Source organism: Silene latifolia, chromosome 10 (genome assembly GCF_048544455.1).
Source record: "Silene latifolia isolate original U9 population chromosome 10, ASM4854445v1, whole genome shotgun sequence".
Classification (NCBI taxonomy): Eukaryota; Viridiplantae; Streptophyta; class Magnoliopsida; order Caryophyllales; family Caryophyllaceae; genus Silene; species Silene latifolia.
The window spans coordinates 29,900,114-29,916,026 of NC_133535.1; the positions used below are offsets into that span (position 1 = coordinate 29,900,114).

The 15,913-nt window shown below is 43.4% G+C and overlaps 1 non-coding gene across 1 annotated transcript; it reads right to left on the bottom strand.

Moving 5' to 3' along the window:
- Positions 1-14,619: 14,619 nt before the first annotated feature.
- LOC141609927 (small nucleolar RNA R71) lies at positions 14,620-14,726 on the bottom strand. Its single transcript, XR_012527830.1, has one exon. It is a non-coding gene; the product is annotated as a small nucleolar RNA R71 (small nucleolar RNA).
- Between the last annotated feature and the right edge of the window lie 1,187 nt (positions 14,727-15,913).

Genomic DNA, 15,913 nt, shown 5'->3' on the forward strand with positions numbered 1-15,913 from the left:
TCTTTCCTCCTTTGTGGTTGCCACAGTGTCCATCATGTATTTCCTGAAGTACTAGTTTGGCTTCGTCAGGCTCCAATCATCTCAGGTAGGGTCCAGCCCCCGATCTCTTGAACAGAGTGTTATTGATGATAGCATAAGTTGAAGCTCTAATTTTAAAAGCCCTTGCCTCATGGCTACCCTGAGGCAGTATTCCTCGGAAAAACCAGTCATAATAGGGTTTAGTCCAAGAATTATTGTCCTGATTGACAGGATTGACCTGTTCAGGTTTGCTGATGGTTGGCTCTAATAAGTGCACAATTGGTATCTTGTCAAAAACAGTGGGGGTGAAATTTGAACCTAGGGTCTGGCGAGCGTCACTGGTATTCAGTCTCTTGATATTTGATCTATGTCAAATAAAGCAAATTTAGCGGTAAGTTTTTTTGCATATTCTAAATACGAAATCATTTTTGCATCCTTAGCCGTATAAATTCCCTTTATTTGATTAGCAATTAAGAGTGAATCAGTTTTTACCTTTAGGTTTTGAACACCGAGGTCTAGACATACCTTTAAGCCTGCTATTAGGGCTTTATATTCTGCTTCATTGTTGGTAGCTTTGAACTCACAGCTTACAGCCTGTGCTATCATATCTCCCTGTGGTGATGTAAGTACTAGTCCTAACCCTGTCCCCCTAGCGTTGCATGCCCCATCTATGAATAGGGTCCATTCTTGGTCTGGGATTTTATTTTCTAGTTGGTTGACCTCTTTTATCAAGTTTGGTTCCAGGTTAGAGCTAAAATCAGCCACAAAGTCTGCTAGGGCCTACGATTTGATCGCTGCCCTGGGTTCAAAAGAGATGTCGTATGTGCTAATCTGTACTGACCGTTTGGCCATCCTGCCTGAAAGTTAAGTTTACGCAGGACAAATTTTATGGGCAGATTGGTCCTGACTATAATGGGGTGACTTTCAAAATAGGGTCTCAACTTAGTACATGACATAATTAAAGCTAAAACATATTTCTCAAGTAGTCCATACCTCAACTCAGCATCTAGCAGGCTTTTACTTACATAGTAAACTGGATGTTGCTACCCGTCCTGTTCTTTCACCGGATCACATTTGACGATCATTGGCGTGTCGATGATGATAGGTATATCGACAAAGGTTCTCCCTTTTCTGGCTTAGCCAGTAAGGGTGGAGATGATAAATAGGATTTTAGATCTTGAAAGGCTGCCTCATGCTCATCCGTCCACTGGAATTGTTTATTTTTCCTGAGGAGGTTATAAAATGTTTTGCATCTCTCAGAGGATCTTGATATGAAGCGGTTCAGGGCAGCTACCCGGCCTGTCAATTTTTGGATATCCTTGACAGACTTGGGTGACTGTAGTTCCAGGATAGCTTTTATCTGTTCAGGGCTAGCTTTTATGCCTCTCTTTGTGACCATATATCCAAGAAATTTGCCTGCAGAGACTCCAAAGTGGCATTTTGCAGGGTTTAGCTTCATGTTATATTTTTCTAATATTTCAAATGCTACTTCTAGATGCTTCACATGATCTTCTGCATTCTTGGATTTCACCACCATGTCGTCTATGTATACTTCCATGATGTCACCTATCTGGTCTTTAAACATCATGTTGACCAGGCCCTGGTACGTTGCCCCTGCATTCTTCAGGCCGAAAGGCATGGCAGTGTAATAGTATATGCCTCGGTCAGTAATGAATGCAGTACTCTCCTGGTCAGCAGGGTGCATCTTTATTTGATTGAATCCACTGGAAGCATCCATGAATGTCAGCATTTCGTGGCCTGCTGTGGCGTCTACCATGGCATCAATATGAGGCAGGGGGAATGGATCTTTAGGACAGGCTTTGTTCAGGTCAGTGTAGTCTACACAGACTCTCCACTTCCCATTCTTTTTCTGCACAACAACTACGTTAGCCAGCCACTCAGGGTACATTACTTCCCTGATCATCCCCATATCCAAGAGTTTTTCTACTTCCTCGTTAATAATGGTATTTCTTTCAGCTATAAACTTGCGTCTTTTCTGCTGTACAGGCTTAAAAGATGGGTCAGCATTGAGCTTATGAGTAATAATATCAGCGCTAATTCCAGTCATATCAAAATGTGACCAAGCAAACCAAGATGATTTATTTTTAAGGAATTTTACCGATTCGGGCCGACACTATCTGGTGCGTCAGATCCTATTAAAACATACCTGTCAGGGTACTCAGGGTCTAGGATTACCTGATCTGTTTCCATTATGGGAGGTGCCACATAAGTGCTCCTGACAGGGTACTGTAATTGCTATGTCAGGGACTTACCTGCCTTGGAAGGTTTCAAGGCTGCCGTGTAGCACTCCTGGGCTGTCTTGTGATCCCTTTTGATTGTGGCTATGCCCCAATCTGTTGGTATCTTGATGCACTGGTGATAGGTTGATGGTACGGCCTTGACATTGTGAATCCAGGGTCTGCCCAGGATAGCGTTGTAGGATGATAGGCAGTCAAGGACTCCAAATTTCTCATAAGATGAGACTCCTTCCACGTAGGTTGGGAGGTGGATTTCTCCTAGGGTGCTCCTGGTTTCACCACTGAATCCTACTAGGACGCTAGATTTCTTGATGATTTGATCCTCGTTTATCTTCATGGCTTTCAGTACGTCAAGCATGATCAGGTTCACTGAGCTGCCTCCATCTACCAGGATCCTTCTTACTGTGGCTGTTCCAATCTGCATAGAAATCACTAGGCCATCATGATGTACATCAGGGATGCCCACCAGGTCACAATCATTGAAAGTGATTATCGGGACTTGATCCGGTTTGTAGGGTAACACGGTCCTTGGCGTCCTGGCTATCTTCTTTGCTGCTGAACTTGTCAGGCCGCAATTCTCCAAACCGCCGGATATGAATTTTACTTCATAGATTGGTGGTGGTGGAGGGAGACTACGATCCTGCTTATGCTCCTGATTTTCCTTATCCTGGTTTGCGTTCCTGCCCTTTGTCTTGATCAGGTCTTTCAAGTACCCTGACTTTAACAGGTAGGCTACCTCTTTCCTCAGGGTGAAACAATCATCCGTGGTGTGTCCAATATCCATGTGAAATTCGCACCATTTTGATTTGTCTCTTCTGGGATTTGGATTTTCTGACTTCCTGGGCCATCTAACAGCTGATCCCATGTTGTTAAGTCTCTGGATTAATCCTGCAATATCAAAACTGAAGTTATGTTCGGAGATAGGTGGATAAACTTTAACCTTACCTTGATACTCATGGGCCAGGTTAACTTCTGACTGATCTAGCCTGGAATATGTAGGTCTATAATTGTTTTCTTTGTTGCTTTTCCTATTGCTTCTTTCATGATCCCTTGGTCTATCGGGTGATCCAAGTTTGTAGCTTTTATCTTCTTCCAGCCTGATGAAAGCAAGAGTCTTGGCTTGAACATCTTCGAAGGTGTGGCAGGGATACTTAGTGAGTTCGATGTATAGGTCACTATATGGTAGTAACCCCTGTCTGAATGCCTCCACTGCTGTTCCAACGTCACACCTGGGTATGGATACTTTCTCTTTGTTGAATCTTGCAAGAAATGTCCTGAGAGTTTCATCAGGCTTCTGTGTAACTCGGTAAAGGTCACTGGATCGTTTCTCCAACTCCCTGCTACTCGCAAACTGCTGGTTGAAACTGTTGATCAGGTTGGCAAAGGAATGGATGCTGCCAGTTGGCAGGTTGATGTACCATTGCAGGGCGGGGCCGGTCGAGTCGTTCCAAATCCTTGCACATGCAAACTTGTCTCGAACTCGGGAATAGATGCAACCAAAGATTTTCTCGTTTGTAAAGAGCCACGTGATTTTGTGGATTCGTGGTTCCATCATAGACCCTCATGGATGGAATTGTGAACTTTTTTGGTAGATCTACTTTTGCTATTTCGTCTATGAAAGGCGAATCAGCATAGATAGTCGTCGGGCGATTTCTTCCATGCCGGCAGTACTCCTGTATCTTATCGAATTTTTTGTTGAGTTTCTTGATCTCCTGAACTACTGCCATCATGATGGCTGCTGCAGATTCATCAGGTTTCTCTTTATCATCATCTTTTGGTTCATCATCACCATCTACGTTAATGGTTTTAGGAATACTTGGGCTCCCAAAACTGGAAAAATCAATGTTCTTAATGATTGATGAGAATGGGGTTCCTGGTTGGAATCTAGAGCCTGCCCCTTGGGTTTTTTTCCAATTTTTGCTTCAGGGCTGACTCAGATTCTTTCAATTACAGGATTTCTGCTTCAGTTTGGGCCACTTTTTCTTTCAGGCTTTCCAACTCAGCGATTTTTTGGAGAGCTGCATTCAATTGTTCTTCAATGGTGGGTTGGGCCATTTTTGTAGGTTTTTTGAGTTTTTATAAGATAAGAAAAAAGGATTTAAAGAGCTAGATGCCCCACGGTGGGCGCCAATTGTTTTGTGTGGATTTTGCGCAAGGCGAAATCAGGTCAGGGTAGAGTTGTGTAAGGTCAACTAGCTCTAGGTAGTCTGTTGGTCAGGTCGTCAGGGTACAATAATAAGCTGTAAATGAAATAACAACAATAGTAATAAGACAAGCAATTTTGTACGTGGAAAACCCTTGAATGGGAAAAAACCACGGGCACCAAGCCAGGAGAAGATTTCACTATGTAATTTGGGAGAATAATTATACGATTATAACAATCTTTATATTTCACTAAGTATTGTGTATGCTTCTTCTTGCGTGTGTATGATCTGCCTTCAACATCTTCAAAGCATTTCTTATATAGGCTTCCTGGTTGAACGACTGCTTGATGCGGTACTAAATGCGGATTATTCTCTATAATTGCCAGTAATAATTGCTAATTATTCCTCCCTTAATTACTGCATTTACTGCGTAATCTTTATACTTAACGCTGCGTGTATAATTCCTTTATAAAACGCGTGTATGGTCTAATATCTTCCTGATATTTTGACCGTTGTCCTCTCCATGGCCTGGCGCCTATCTTCATGTGCCCTGATAGCCTGACACCCTGACAGCGCCTGGCAGTCAGGTTCAGGTGAGATACTGATCAGGAAGGTCTGTGGATTTCCAGGCCTAACACCAACTATCATAGATACATCCCTATACAACCTCCCACATGATACAGACTCACCCGAAGGTATAAAAACTTTTTCACTTACAGACTTATATACCCTCAAACCCAACCGTTTAACATGACTCGAAGATACAAACGACTGAGACGCCCCCGAATCAAACAAAACAAAGGTATGAATACCGTTAACAAGAAAAGTACCAGTGATAACATGTGCATCGTCCTCAGCTGCTTTCTTGTCCATCATGAACAACTTTCCACTGGTCTTCTGTCCACCTCCCTGGACAGTACTGGCTGATGTGGTCGGTTTAGCACCCGACCCCTGATTGTTGTTGTTGTTGTTCATAGCTGGTTTCTGATAGGAATTACCGCCATTTCGGTTACCTCCACCCTGGTAGCTCTGACCTCCCCGGTTAGACCATGACCCAGTCGGTCTATTGCTCGCATAACTCTGTGCCGGCCCCTGAGAATAGCTCTTCTGAGCCGATCTCTGAAAATCTCCAGGTACACTCGTGCACTCATGTCTCTTATGGCCTACACCGCCACAGCCATAGCAGGTCATCCCCCAACTACCACTACCACTCATACGACCACGCCCAAAGGAAGCCCCCGCACTGAACCCTGACCCAGAAGAAAACGCTCTAGCCTGATTGTGGTTGCCTTTCTTGTGGCTAGATTGGCCACCACCTTCACTCTCAGCCTTTCTTTTCTCAACTACTCTCTCCTGAGCCATCTCCACCAACCTCTCAGCTCTCCCAGCCCTCTCATAAGCTTCCTTAACATCAGTAAGGACTCCCACGGGTAACTTATCCATGATCTTGGGGGTCAACCCCCTCTCAAATCTCAGCGCTAGGTTCTCCTCACTCAAACCCCATGTCCTCAGCGTACCTAGACTTCTCTTTAAACTGCTTGTTGTACTCAGTAACTGACATATCAGATGTCATCCTAAACCCATCAAACTCCTCCCTCAGCCTACTCCTCACATGCTCAGGTACAAACTCTTTCCTCATAGCCCTCCGAAACTCTTCTCAAGGTATAGCAGGTAAGCCCTGCTTCGTATACATCTCTCTAGCACTCACTTTCACCTTGTCCCACCACTCACCAGCTGCTTCCCTCAAGTAGAACGCAGCTTGTTCTACTCTCATCTCATCAGGACAGTGTACCAGGTCCAGTATGTTCTCCATCTCACGATGCCAGTTGTCAAGAAGATTTGGCTCCCCGGTCCCCTTGTACTCTTTTGGGTTAAATCTCGCTTTATAAAGACCGATCTTAGAGTGATCAACCTCCTTATCCTTTCCCACTCTCTTTAGGGCCTCTGTAAGAGCATCTTGATGCTCCAACATCTTAACTACATCGTCGATGTTCATGTTCTCAGCTCTCGCATACAAAGCATTTTTCTTGGGCGGCATCTTGAAACTATATAAGAAAGGGTAGATATAAACATACGCACTATAACCCCAAAATACGAAAACAGACTGCCCAGAACATACTCGATCGAGTGCCTAAACCTACTCGATTGAATAGAGGTTACTTGATCGAGTGCCCACTATACTGGATCGAGTGCCCCGACATCAGACCCAAAACAGACCTTCTGATCTCTAACATACTCGACCGAGTAGCACAGCCACTCGACCGAGTGACCCCCTACTCGATCGAGTGCCCTATGTACTCGATAGAGTACCCAAAAACACGATTCTGGTTATAAAAATGTCAAATACCCACTCGACCGAGTACCTCACCCACTCGATCGAGTACCCCCTACTCGATCGAGTCATGCTGACTCGTATATACTACCCGCATGTTATCTCTCATATCCCAACATACTATGAAACTTTATGAACTCAACATAATAATATAGCTAAGCATGCAATTCTACACAACTCCTCATATGATCAACAAATTACACTACTTCATGTTATCAAATGCCACATAATAAACAACCATCATGCTTCGTATACAAACAACATATATATATATATATATATATATATATATATATATATATATATATACCTCACTAACTTTTCAATCACCATATCAATCTTCTACTCCCAACATCCATCAATTCATAACATATATCGTCACATTCACATACAAGTTAACAAACACCACATGTGACCTTGACATATACCCCCCATGTGACCGGTTCAAAATTGTAGGGCGAGTTCGCGACTTTAGGACGTCTCCCAAGCCTTTGCATTAGCTCCTACAACCTTTACCCCGGGTTCATTTTAATCGACTCCCTATATTCATTAGATTCATTGGTTACAGGTTTCAGGATCGTCTCTCTGATACCATTTTGTAACACCCCATACTCCAAGTGCCTTACCAGGACCACCCAGGTATAAAGATGTTACCATCTCGGTTTCCCGAGGCAATGATAATCATAAGACAATAACGAAACAACATTTAAATAGTATAAGTTTAGTGAATAAGATACAATCCAAAACCAAATACCAAAATACGGTTACATGTTCTCAAAACCAACTGTCTACTCAGCTAAATGAAATGTTTAAAAACTACTCAGGCTACAGCGGAAGACTCTATCATCTGAAAGTGGCACATCCCAGCTATCCCATGTAACTCGACTCATACCTGCTCAACAACTGCTCACCATCCCCGAATGGATCACCACAATTTTTAAAACAATAAACGGGGTCAGTACTAATCACACAATTTATATAATCCAACAACACAACAAACGACACAGCTTAATCATCACAGATATACTCCGAACTCCATTCCCAACTCCACAATACTGACTACACACTAAAGTGTGTAGCCCTGCCAGAGTGCCCAACGCAACAGGTTACTCCACGCCGCCAGTGGGGGACCGCAGCCGTTCCCACCTAATCCCCGCTCATCTCCGTCGAGCGATAAACCCAAATTCCTTAATGTGCACATCCCTTCTGTGGCGGGTTCCACAGAAGGCGAATAATGGGCGTGAAGCCACTCCCGCAAGTGACTCCACTCAGCCAGGGACGCGCCCCGAAAAACACAGACATATACAAACAGCCACAACTATTAAACAGCAATCAACACCAACAACCGTCACAATACTCGTATGATAGCAATCAACGATCACATAACACCAACAACACATTATGGTACTAATACTGAGTAGGGAAACCCTACCTGGAAAGCAACACAGTCAGACGATCTCAACAGCTGTTATCAAAAGGCCTCTTCTACGAATCCTCCTCCTAACATACAATCATACAATTACTACCAATCAAGAAACACAACAAAACCCCCAAATTAGGGTTTAACTAACTTTAACGAATTACCATAAAAACAGTACGTAGATCTTACCCTCAACGCAAGGATCACAAAGGTGTAAAGAACGGTGAATTCCGACCTTCCAAGCTCCGGGATTTGCCAATAATGCGATTGATGCGAAGAACGTAGATTGTTTTCTCTTTTGAAAGTAATTAGGTTTGTAAAAGTGTATTAAGAAAGTGACGGAAGTGTTTATATATTAAATCGCATTATTAACAAAACCCGACAAATCATCCCCCCGTAAACCGGCTACTCGATCGAGTAGCTGACATACTCGATCGAGTGCCGCCTACTCGATCGAGTATCAAGGTTACTCGATCGAGTACCCAACAGGTCAGAAACTATTTTAAATCGTAAAATACCCTTACTCGACAGAGTAAGGCCTACTCGATAGAGTACCCAGACGCTCATAAAACCGTAGTATTACAAAATATGCGGCCCAATCATCACCGGGTGGTTTGCTGGAGGTGCAGAAATGAGGTATCTACAGAGCCCCCACTTTGACTGAGGCTTGGACAAGGCGAAAGTCAAAGTATATCCATCAGGTTAATCGAAGATTTAACCTGACGACTATGGCGATGCGAGGTGGCTCAAGGGGTCTGAGCCAAGGACCTGTCGTCGGGAACATTTTAGAGTCTGTCGACTATCGGGAAGGGTCGTTTAAAGTCCATTAGACTACGTAAGGAGGCTCGCCAGCCATAAGAAGAGACCATACCCGAGACTTCTCTCTCGAGATGTTTCTGGAGGTGCATAGGAGCTAAGGTTAAGCGTAGGAGGTAAGGTTAAGCGTAGGAGCTAAGGGTAAGCGTAGGAGCTAAGGGTAAGACCTAAAAATTATGTAACGATTGTGCTAGGTTGTGGGAACTTCTGGAGAACAACACCTTTGTTGAGCTCGGTGAGGAAACAAAAATGTCAAGGGTAACAGAACGTAGGCGGGAACTGCTGGGAGAAATATGCTCGCGTCGGTTTCAAACAAACTTCGGAAGAGCTTGGGGTCGATGTTGATCTCCATGTCTCGAGAGGGAATGTTTGTCCGTGGAATCTCACTGGGGAAACATAATCGGGAACTGATCTCCATGTCTCGAGAGGGAATGTCTCTCCGTGTATTCTCGCTGGGGGAACATAATCGGGAACTGATCTCCATGCCTCGAGAGGGAATGTCTATCCGTGTACTCTCGCTGGGGGAACATAATAAAGGCGTGTCGAAACACCTGTCAAAGAACATTCGCTCGTTGTGACAAGCCAGGTCTTGGCAAAAAATATGGCGAGAGTTTGCTGTTGGCTTGGAAATACGGGTCCGGGAGAAGAATAAATGTCAGACGAACCAAATATGCGATATGACATCGAGGAAGAGGCGCACCAAAGATGGGCCCACAAAATAACGAACTTATAACGAATCTTCAAAAATTCGCATGGAGGAAAACTGAGGAAGAGGCGCAGCAAGAGCTGAGTCCCTTGAAAGAGACGCAGCACCTGCTGCGTCCTTTCCCGAGTACGGCATTTCTGGGTAAAACCCCGATGAAACAGGGGTTTATGTTTCATAATTTCGAAACATAATTCTCTAATTTCTCTCTCAAATTCCAACCAATTTTCGTCAAAATTTGATCAAAAACTCGCATTTGCCATGACTAATCGAGGTATGTGTATTAATCTTGCATTAATCTTTTGTATTTGATCGAATTGGACCGACAAAATCAGGGTTTTCAACCCTAATTAGTCGAAAATTTGGGGCTTTTCCCCCAAATGATTTTGCCTTGAAAAATTGACCTTATAAATGGCTAGTTGGTAATATAAGGATCATAACCATGTATTTGTTTCGAATTTTCGTTGAGTTTTGAGCATTTGAGTGAAATTGAAACGGTTTCACAGCTAATCCGTAAGTCGCTTCGAAAATAGCCTTAGGATTGCCCATTTGTGACGAAACTTGATATTTGGAATCCTTTCATGATGGGTAAACTTCATATTATCTCAGAATTTTGATTTGTGATGGCTTTTTCAGGACACTTTCTAGGGCATAATCACCGTTATAACGAAATGCTGTCGAAATTCCGACTCGAACGCATGACTAGGCTTCAACTTAGGCTTGACTTGACCCAAATTACCACATAAGAGGACGGGTTTATGGGAAAATTGCCAAAGATGGCGAGAAAAGAGCGATTTCGGAGCTCTGAAAACTCGAAAATCTCCTAATTAAGGCTTGTCGTCGCTTGACGCGGCCTAAATTCACTTTAATTTTGCAGGTGATAAGGCTTCTACGTCAGGGAGAGCTCCCATGGACATGGATACTGCTATTGATCCTTCTCATTCGCTTGAGGAGGCGTTAGAGCAGTCTTTTACCGCCACGGTGACGGCTGATGAGGACGAGGTCCTTGAGTAGGAGGTTGTTGAGGAGGAGGAGGCCCCGAGACGGGCCAACGTTGGACGGCGTGGTCGCCAGCTGAGGGGAGCACCTGCGTGGGCTGAGACCTGGGACAACAGGCACCTACTTTGGGCTGTAGAGAGTCACCTGTCCTACAGGACGGTGAAGAGCTTGGTAAATCGAACTCATCGCTCTTCATTCATCTTTTTTCATTCCTTCTTGTTACTCCTTTTCTTCTTCATTCAAAGCTAAAGATGGCTTTTGTTTCGAATCCAAATAGGAGGCCGGGAACATCAGATCGTTCTCGGGCTACACGACGGCGATGGAGTGCTACGAGAGGCTGTCGGCTGAGGGGCGAGCCATCATCGAGCGAGGAGCGTTCGGTGCTTTGGTGCAGGGTTGGAGGGATATCACGAGGAGGAAGCTTCAGACTAACCTCAGCCTGGTCCGAGCTTTCTTAGATCGGTTTTAGGACACGACCTCCACATTTCACATGCCTTTTGGTGAGGTGGGGGTCACTTTGGAGGACTACGGCATGATTTCTGGTTTGCCGTGTGGGACTGAGGTGGTGGCGTGGCCGGAGACAACCATGAAGGTAGACTCGGTTGAGGCTAGGAGATTGATCGGCTGGAACTTGATGCCGAAGGCCGCTGCGGTGCCTGGATTGTTGCCTAGTTCTTACGTCAGGCACTATTTTTCGGGGAAGACCCCAGCGTCGATGGTGATCGAGGGGAGGGAGATGGCTCCTCCTCCCTGTATTACAGAGCAGAAAGTCCGTTTGTGGCTCTGGTGGTTCCTGTCTTCGATCTACCTCGGAGACAAGGGAGAGAGGCTATCGACGAAGCTTCTTCCCTTTCTTTCTGACCCGAGCAACCTAGACCGTTGGGACTGGGTCACTGCTGGTTTTGCGGTCCTTATTCGCTTTATGAGGGCCATGGTTCGTCCGGAATTGATGGAGAAGGGGACTTCTCCTGCTGCTGTTGGTCCTGGACTGTTGTTGGAGGTATGAACCTTCATCTTATTTCATGAAAGATCATTCCCTTTTCTTATCGAACCACGGAAGATCGTTGTTGACTATCTTATTTTACAAGCGTGGGTGTACTCCTACTTTCCGGGCCTCGCACCCAAGAGGACGGAGCCGGTGGAGAGGGCCTATCCTGTTGTGAGGGATTGGGTGATGTGCCGTACGAGGAGCCGACATTCTTTCCACGACGTCTGTCGACGGGAGGTGAACGCTCTTCAGTTGGGTGGCGTGAGTACTTCATCTTTCGTTGTTTGTCTTTATTCTTTACTTTTAGAACTGATCATAAGAATGACCCATCGTTTGCTTTTCTTAGTGGGTGCCCAGGCCTTGGGCGGACTACGCTAGCGCTCCTCCCTTAGTGGCTAAGATCCTTCGACCTAGGAGCTCGAGCCGGTTGCTGTTGAGGACGTCGATGGGTCCTGTGTGGTACTTGGGCGAGCGTTTGGCTCGTCAGTTGATATGACCATAATTAGAGCATATTTAGTCCCCGAATTAGCCTTGTTCCCATGCTTTTTAGTGCATATTTGGGTCATTTATTGTCTTTAGTTCTTTGTTTTGCATATTCTTTGAGGTTTTGTGTCCTTGGTAGGAAAGGAGTGCAAACCTTGCATTTTCATGGCAAAATGAGACTAAATTGATTGAATTCAATGACCAAGCATCAAGGAGAGACAAGATTAGAAGGCCTTTGTACATACTATAGTAGATTGGCAATTATGAGAAAAGATCCTTGCATCCCCAAGGAAATCCCCAAGCATTTTATAAAGAAAAGGGAAGAAAAGAAGAAGAAATGAGACTGTCAAGCAATCCGTGCGGATTGTCCTGAAGACGCCCGTCCTCCACCACCACAATCCGAGCGTCTTCTCCACAAGACGCCCGGGCAGCAACTCCACAATCCGCCCGTCTTCTACCCAAGACGCCCGGGCAGAGACCACAGAAACCGCCCGTCCCGTGCCAAAGACGCACGGATTCCCAGGCAGACAATTTCGTTTCTTCAAGCTCCAAGAAAGATGCCCAACCTTCCAAAAATACCGGCGTTTCCTTAAGTAGGGACTTAATCGTCATTTAAGCCCTTAGTTAACCCTAATTCCTACATCTAATCCCCATTATAAATACCCCATTAGTCTAATTAGAAGAGCATGTTCTTCTTAGCAATCTTTAGTGTAGTTAATATCAATCAAATCTCTCTTTAATCTTGTAATCAACAATTAATCAAGTTTTAATACAAGTTTTATTTCCTTAATCTCTCTCTTGTTCATCCTTTATTTTGGGTAATTGAAGATTATTTGGGTTATTATTGGGAGATTGACAACCTCTCAATCAAGCATCAAGTACTTCTTTTATTCTTTGCTTTATTATTGGAATCATTAGTAGGTATAATTCTCTTAATCCCTTTTTAATTATTGTTAATTACTTTCATTTATTCATCATGTTTCACTTTGTTGGTATGATTGACAACCTTGCTAGCATGTTCAACATGATAATGAGTGAGTAGTCACCTAGCTAGGGTTAATGGGTAATTAGGGGAAACCAACATGGGGAATGATTCATGCTTAAATTAATATGCTTTCATGGTTTATTTGCTTGCTTGTTATGATCTCAACTCATGCACATGTTATGTTTGATGAAATGCGAGCCTATGAATCCTTGCATTTTTTACCCATCGCCTATCTTTTCAATGAGACTTGTAAGACATAAACCAACTCGAGTCTCATTAGACCATGCATGTTGTTGAGTAGGGAAGACTAAGTCGACTTGTAGGTGTTGTACAATCTAATCGATTCGGCTCCGGGACCCAAACATTCCTAGGATTGTAAGATATAACCCAACTCAATCCATCACAACAATAATTGCTTGCTTATAATTTGAGAACATGTTTGTATGATCAATTCCCATGATTCCCCTATGACCCATGACACTCTAGTGCTTTTTATCAATTGTTTACAACCCTTTTAATTCATCTTGCTTGTTTACTTTTATTGCTATTTAGTTTAGTGACCTTCTACATCAAACCCCAATTGTGACACCCCTAAGACACCGCTAGTTGCAATAGAAATCTCATCTCAATTCCCGTCCCTTGGGATCCGACCTTTACTTGCCTCTTTACTAATTGTAGAGTTGTTTGTGAAGTTATAAATTGTGTTTTGGTCTAGGTGCTCCTAACGACAAGTTACCGAAAAGATAGTTTCCGACCAAAAATGGCGCCGTTGCCGGGGACGGTGTTATCTTGATTTAGATTTTCTTATATTGTTATTAGTTGTGTCTTTCTTTGCCTTGGGGAAGTAAAACTCCTCAAGGTTTATTCTAATTGTTTTCGAGTTGTTTGATATTTTGCATGTCTAGAAGGTCACAAGGTGACTTGTTACCTTTTCATCACGAAATTGAAAGAACTTTGATAACCAATAGAAGACTTGCTAGGAGAACTTTGAGAGGTATTGGTGAGGTTGTAGATATCCAACCAACTATTGAGTTCATCAACCCTTTTGCAAGAGAAGGTGAGGAGAACCCAACACAAAATCCAACACAAAATCAACCCACAATGCCTAAGTTTTCATCACATTCCGTACCCACCGAGGAGAACCTACCCAATGGTACTCCCACACCACAACATCTAACCGGAAATTTTATTGCCAAATCCGCATTTATCCAATTAGTCGAAAGAAGCCAATTTGGAGGGATGCCTAGTGAAGACCCTCACTCTCATATGGAAACCTTTTGTGACTATTGTGATGCGATTTCTCAAACCGGTGTAACTCAAGACCAAATTCGATGGGTCTTATTTCCTTTTTCTCTAATTGGCACCGCGAAACAATGGTTGAAAGGCCTTGATAAGGCTACTCTCGGAATTGATTCTTGGAAGAAGTTGGCTCTAGCTTTCTACAAAAAGTTCTATCCACCGGAAAAGACTAACATGCTAAGAGCTCAAATTACGGGTTTTAAGCAAAGGGATGAAGAATCTTTGTATGAAGCTTGGGAGCGGTTCAAGGGAATTTGTCGCTCATGTCCTCACCATGGACTTAGCGAGTGGTTCTTGGTACAACAATTTTGGAACGGTCTTTATGAAGATTCAAGGAACATTCTCAACATGGGATCAAATGGAATGTTCACCGAGGTTGATGACAATCAAACTTGGAACAAGATTGAGGAAATGGCGGTCCATAACTCACAATATAGTAGACCTCGCAAGGCTACTAGAGGAGGAAAGCATGAAGTGGACTCCATTACTCAATTGGGTGCTCAACTTAGTGCTCACATTGATACAATCAATTTGAAGTTTGAAAAAGCTATGGCTAGACTTGAAGAAGCCTCAAAATCACCAAAGCATAATGTTAATGCCATGACGGCATCTTCATCAATCCCAAGTGGGATATGTGAGAATTGTGGAACTTTGGGACATGACCAAAGTGAATGTAGGGGAACAAATGAACAAGTGAATGCTTTCCAAGCATACAAGAGTGGTACCCCTTATTCCAACTATTACAATGAAAACGCCAAATTCCATCCAAATCTCTCATACAAAAGCCAAAATGTTCAAAATCCTCAACCAACATACACCCCACCTCTCATCATCATCAACAACAACAACAACAACAACATCAGAGCCTTAATCCCAAAATGATTTGGGGTCGGCTGACATGAATCATCTTTTCGAACCGTCCATGGGTGAACGCACGCCTCAAAATGCGAATAAAAAAAGGGAAGATGAAAAACAAAAAGGAAGAACGAAAATGTAATGGAAAGTCAAGGTGAACTTAGGGGTTTTAAAATCGAATTCCGTCTTTCTTTTATAAAAACTTAAAATTTAAATCGAGAGAAAAGATTAAAACGATTTTTAAAAACCGAAATAGAGTTAAGGATCCGGAATAAACCAGGTAAAATCTATAAGAAAGTGGTTGGTGAAAAAGTGTAATAAAGGGGAGAAAAATAAATAAATTAATTTCTTTAAATTAAATAAAAAAAAAACACTAAATTTGTCAAAAAACATCAAATACTAAAAATCCACATGTATCCTTTCCCTCCATTGTGCCCTCTCCGTCACCATACTCTCCTCAAGCCCCAGAACTCTCATATCGTGCTCTATCACTCTCAACCATGTTTTTCTGTTCTCCAAGTCTCCAGCCTCTTAACTGGTGCGTCCATAGGTCTCCTTCTCACAAGGCCAAACCATCTTAGTCGATTTTCCATCATCTTGTTCTATATTGGCG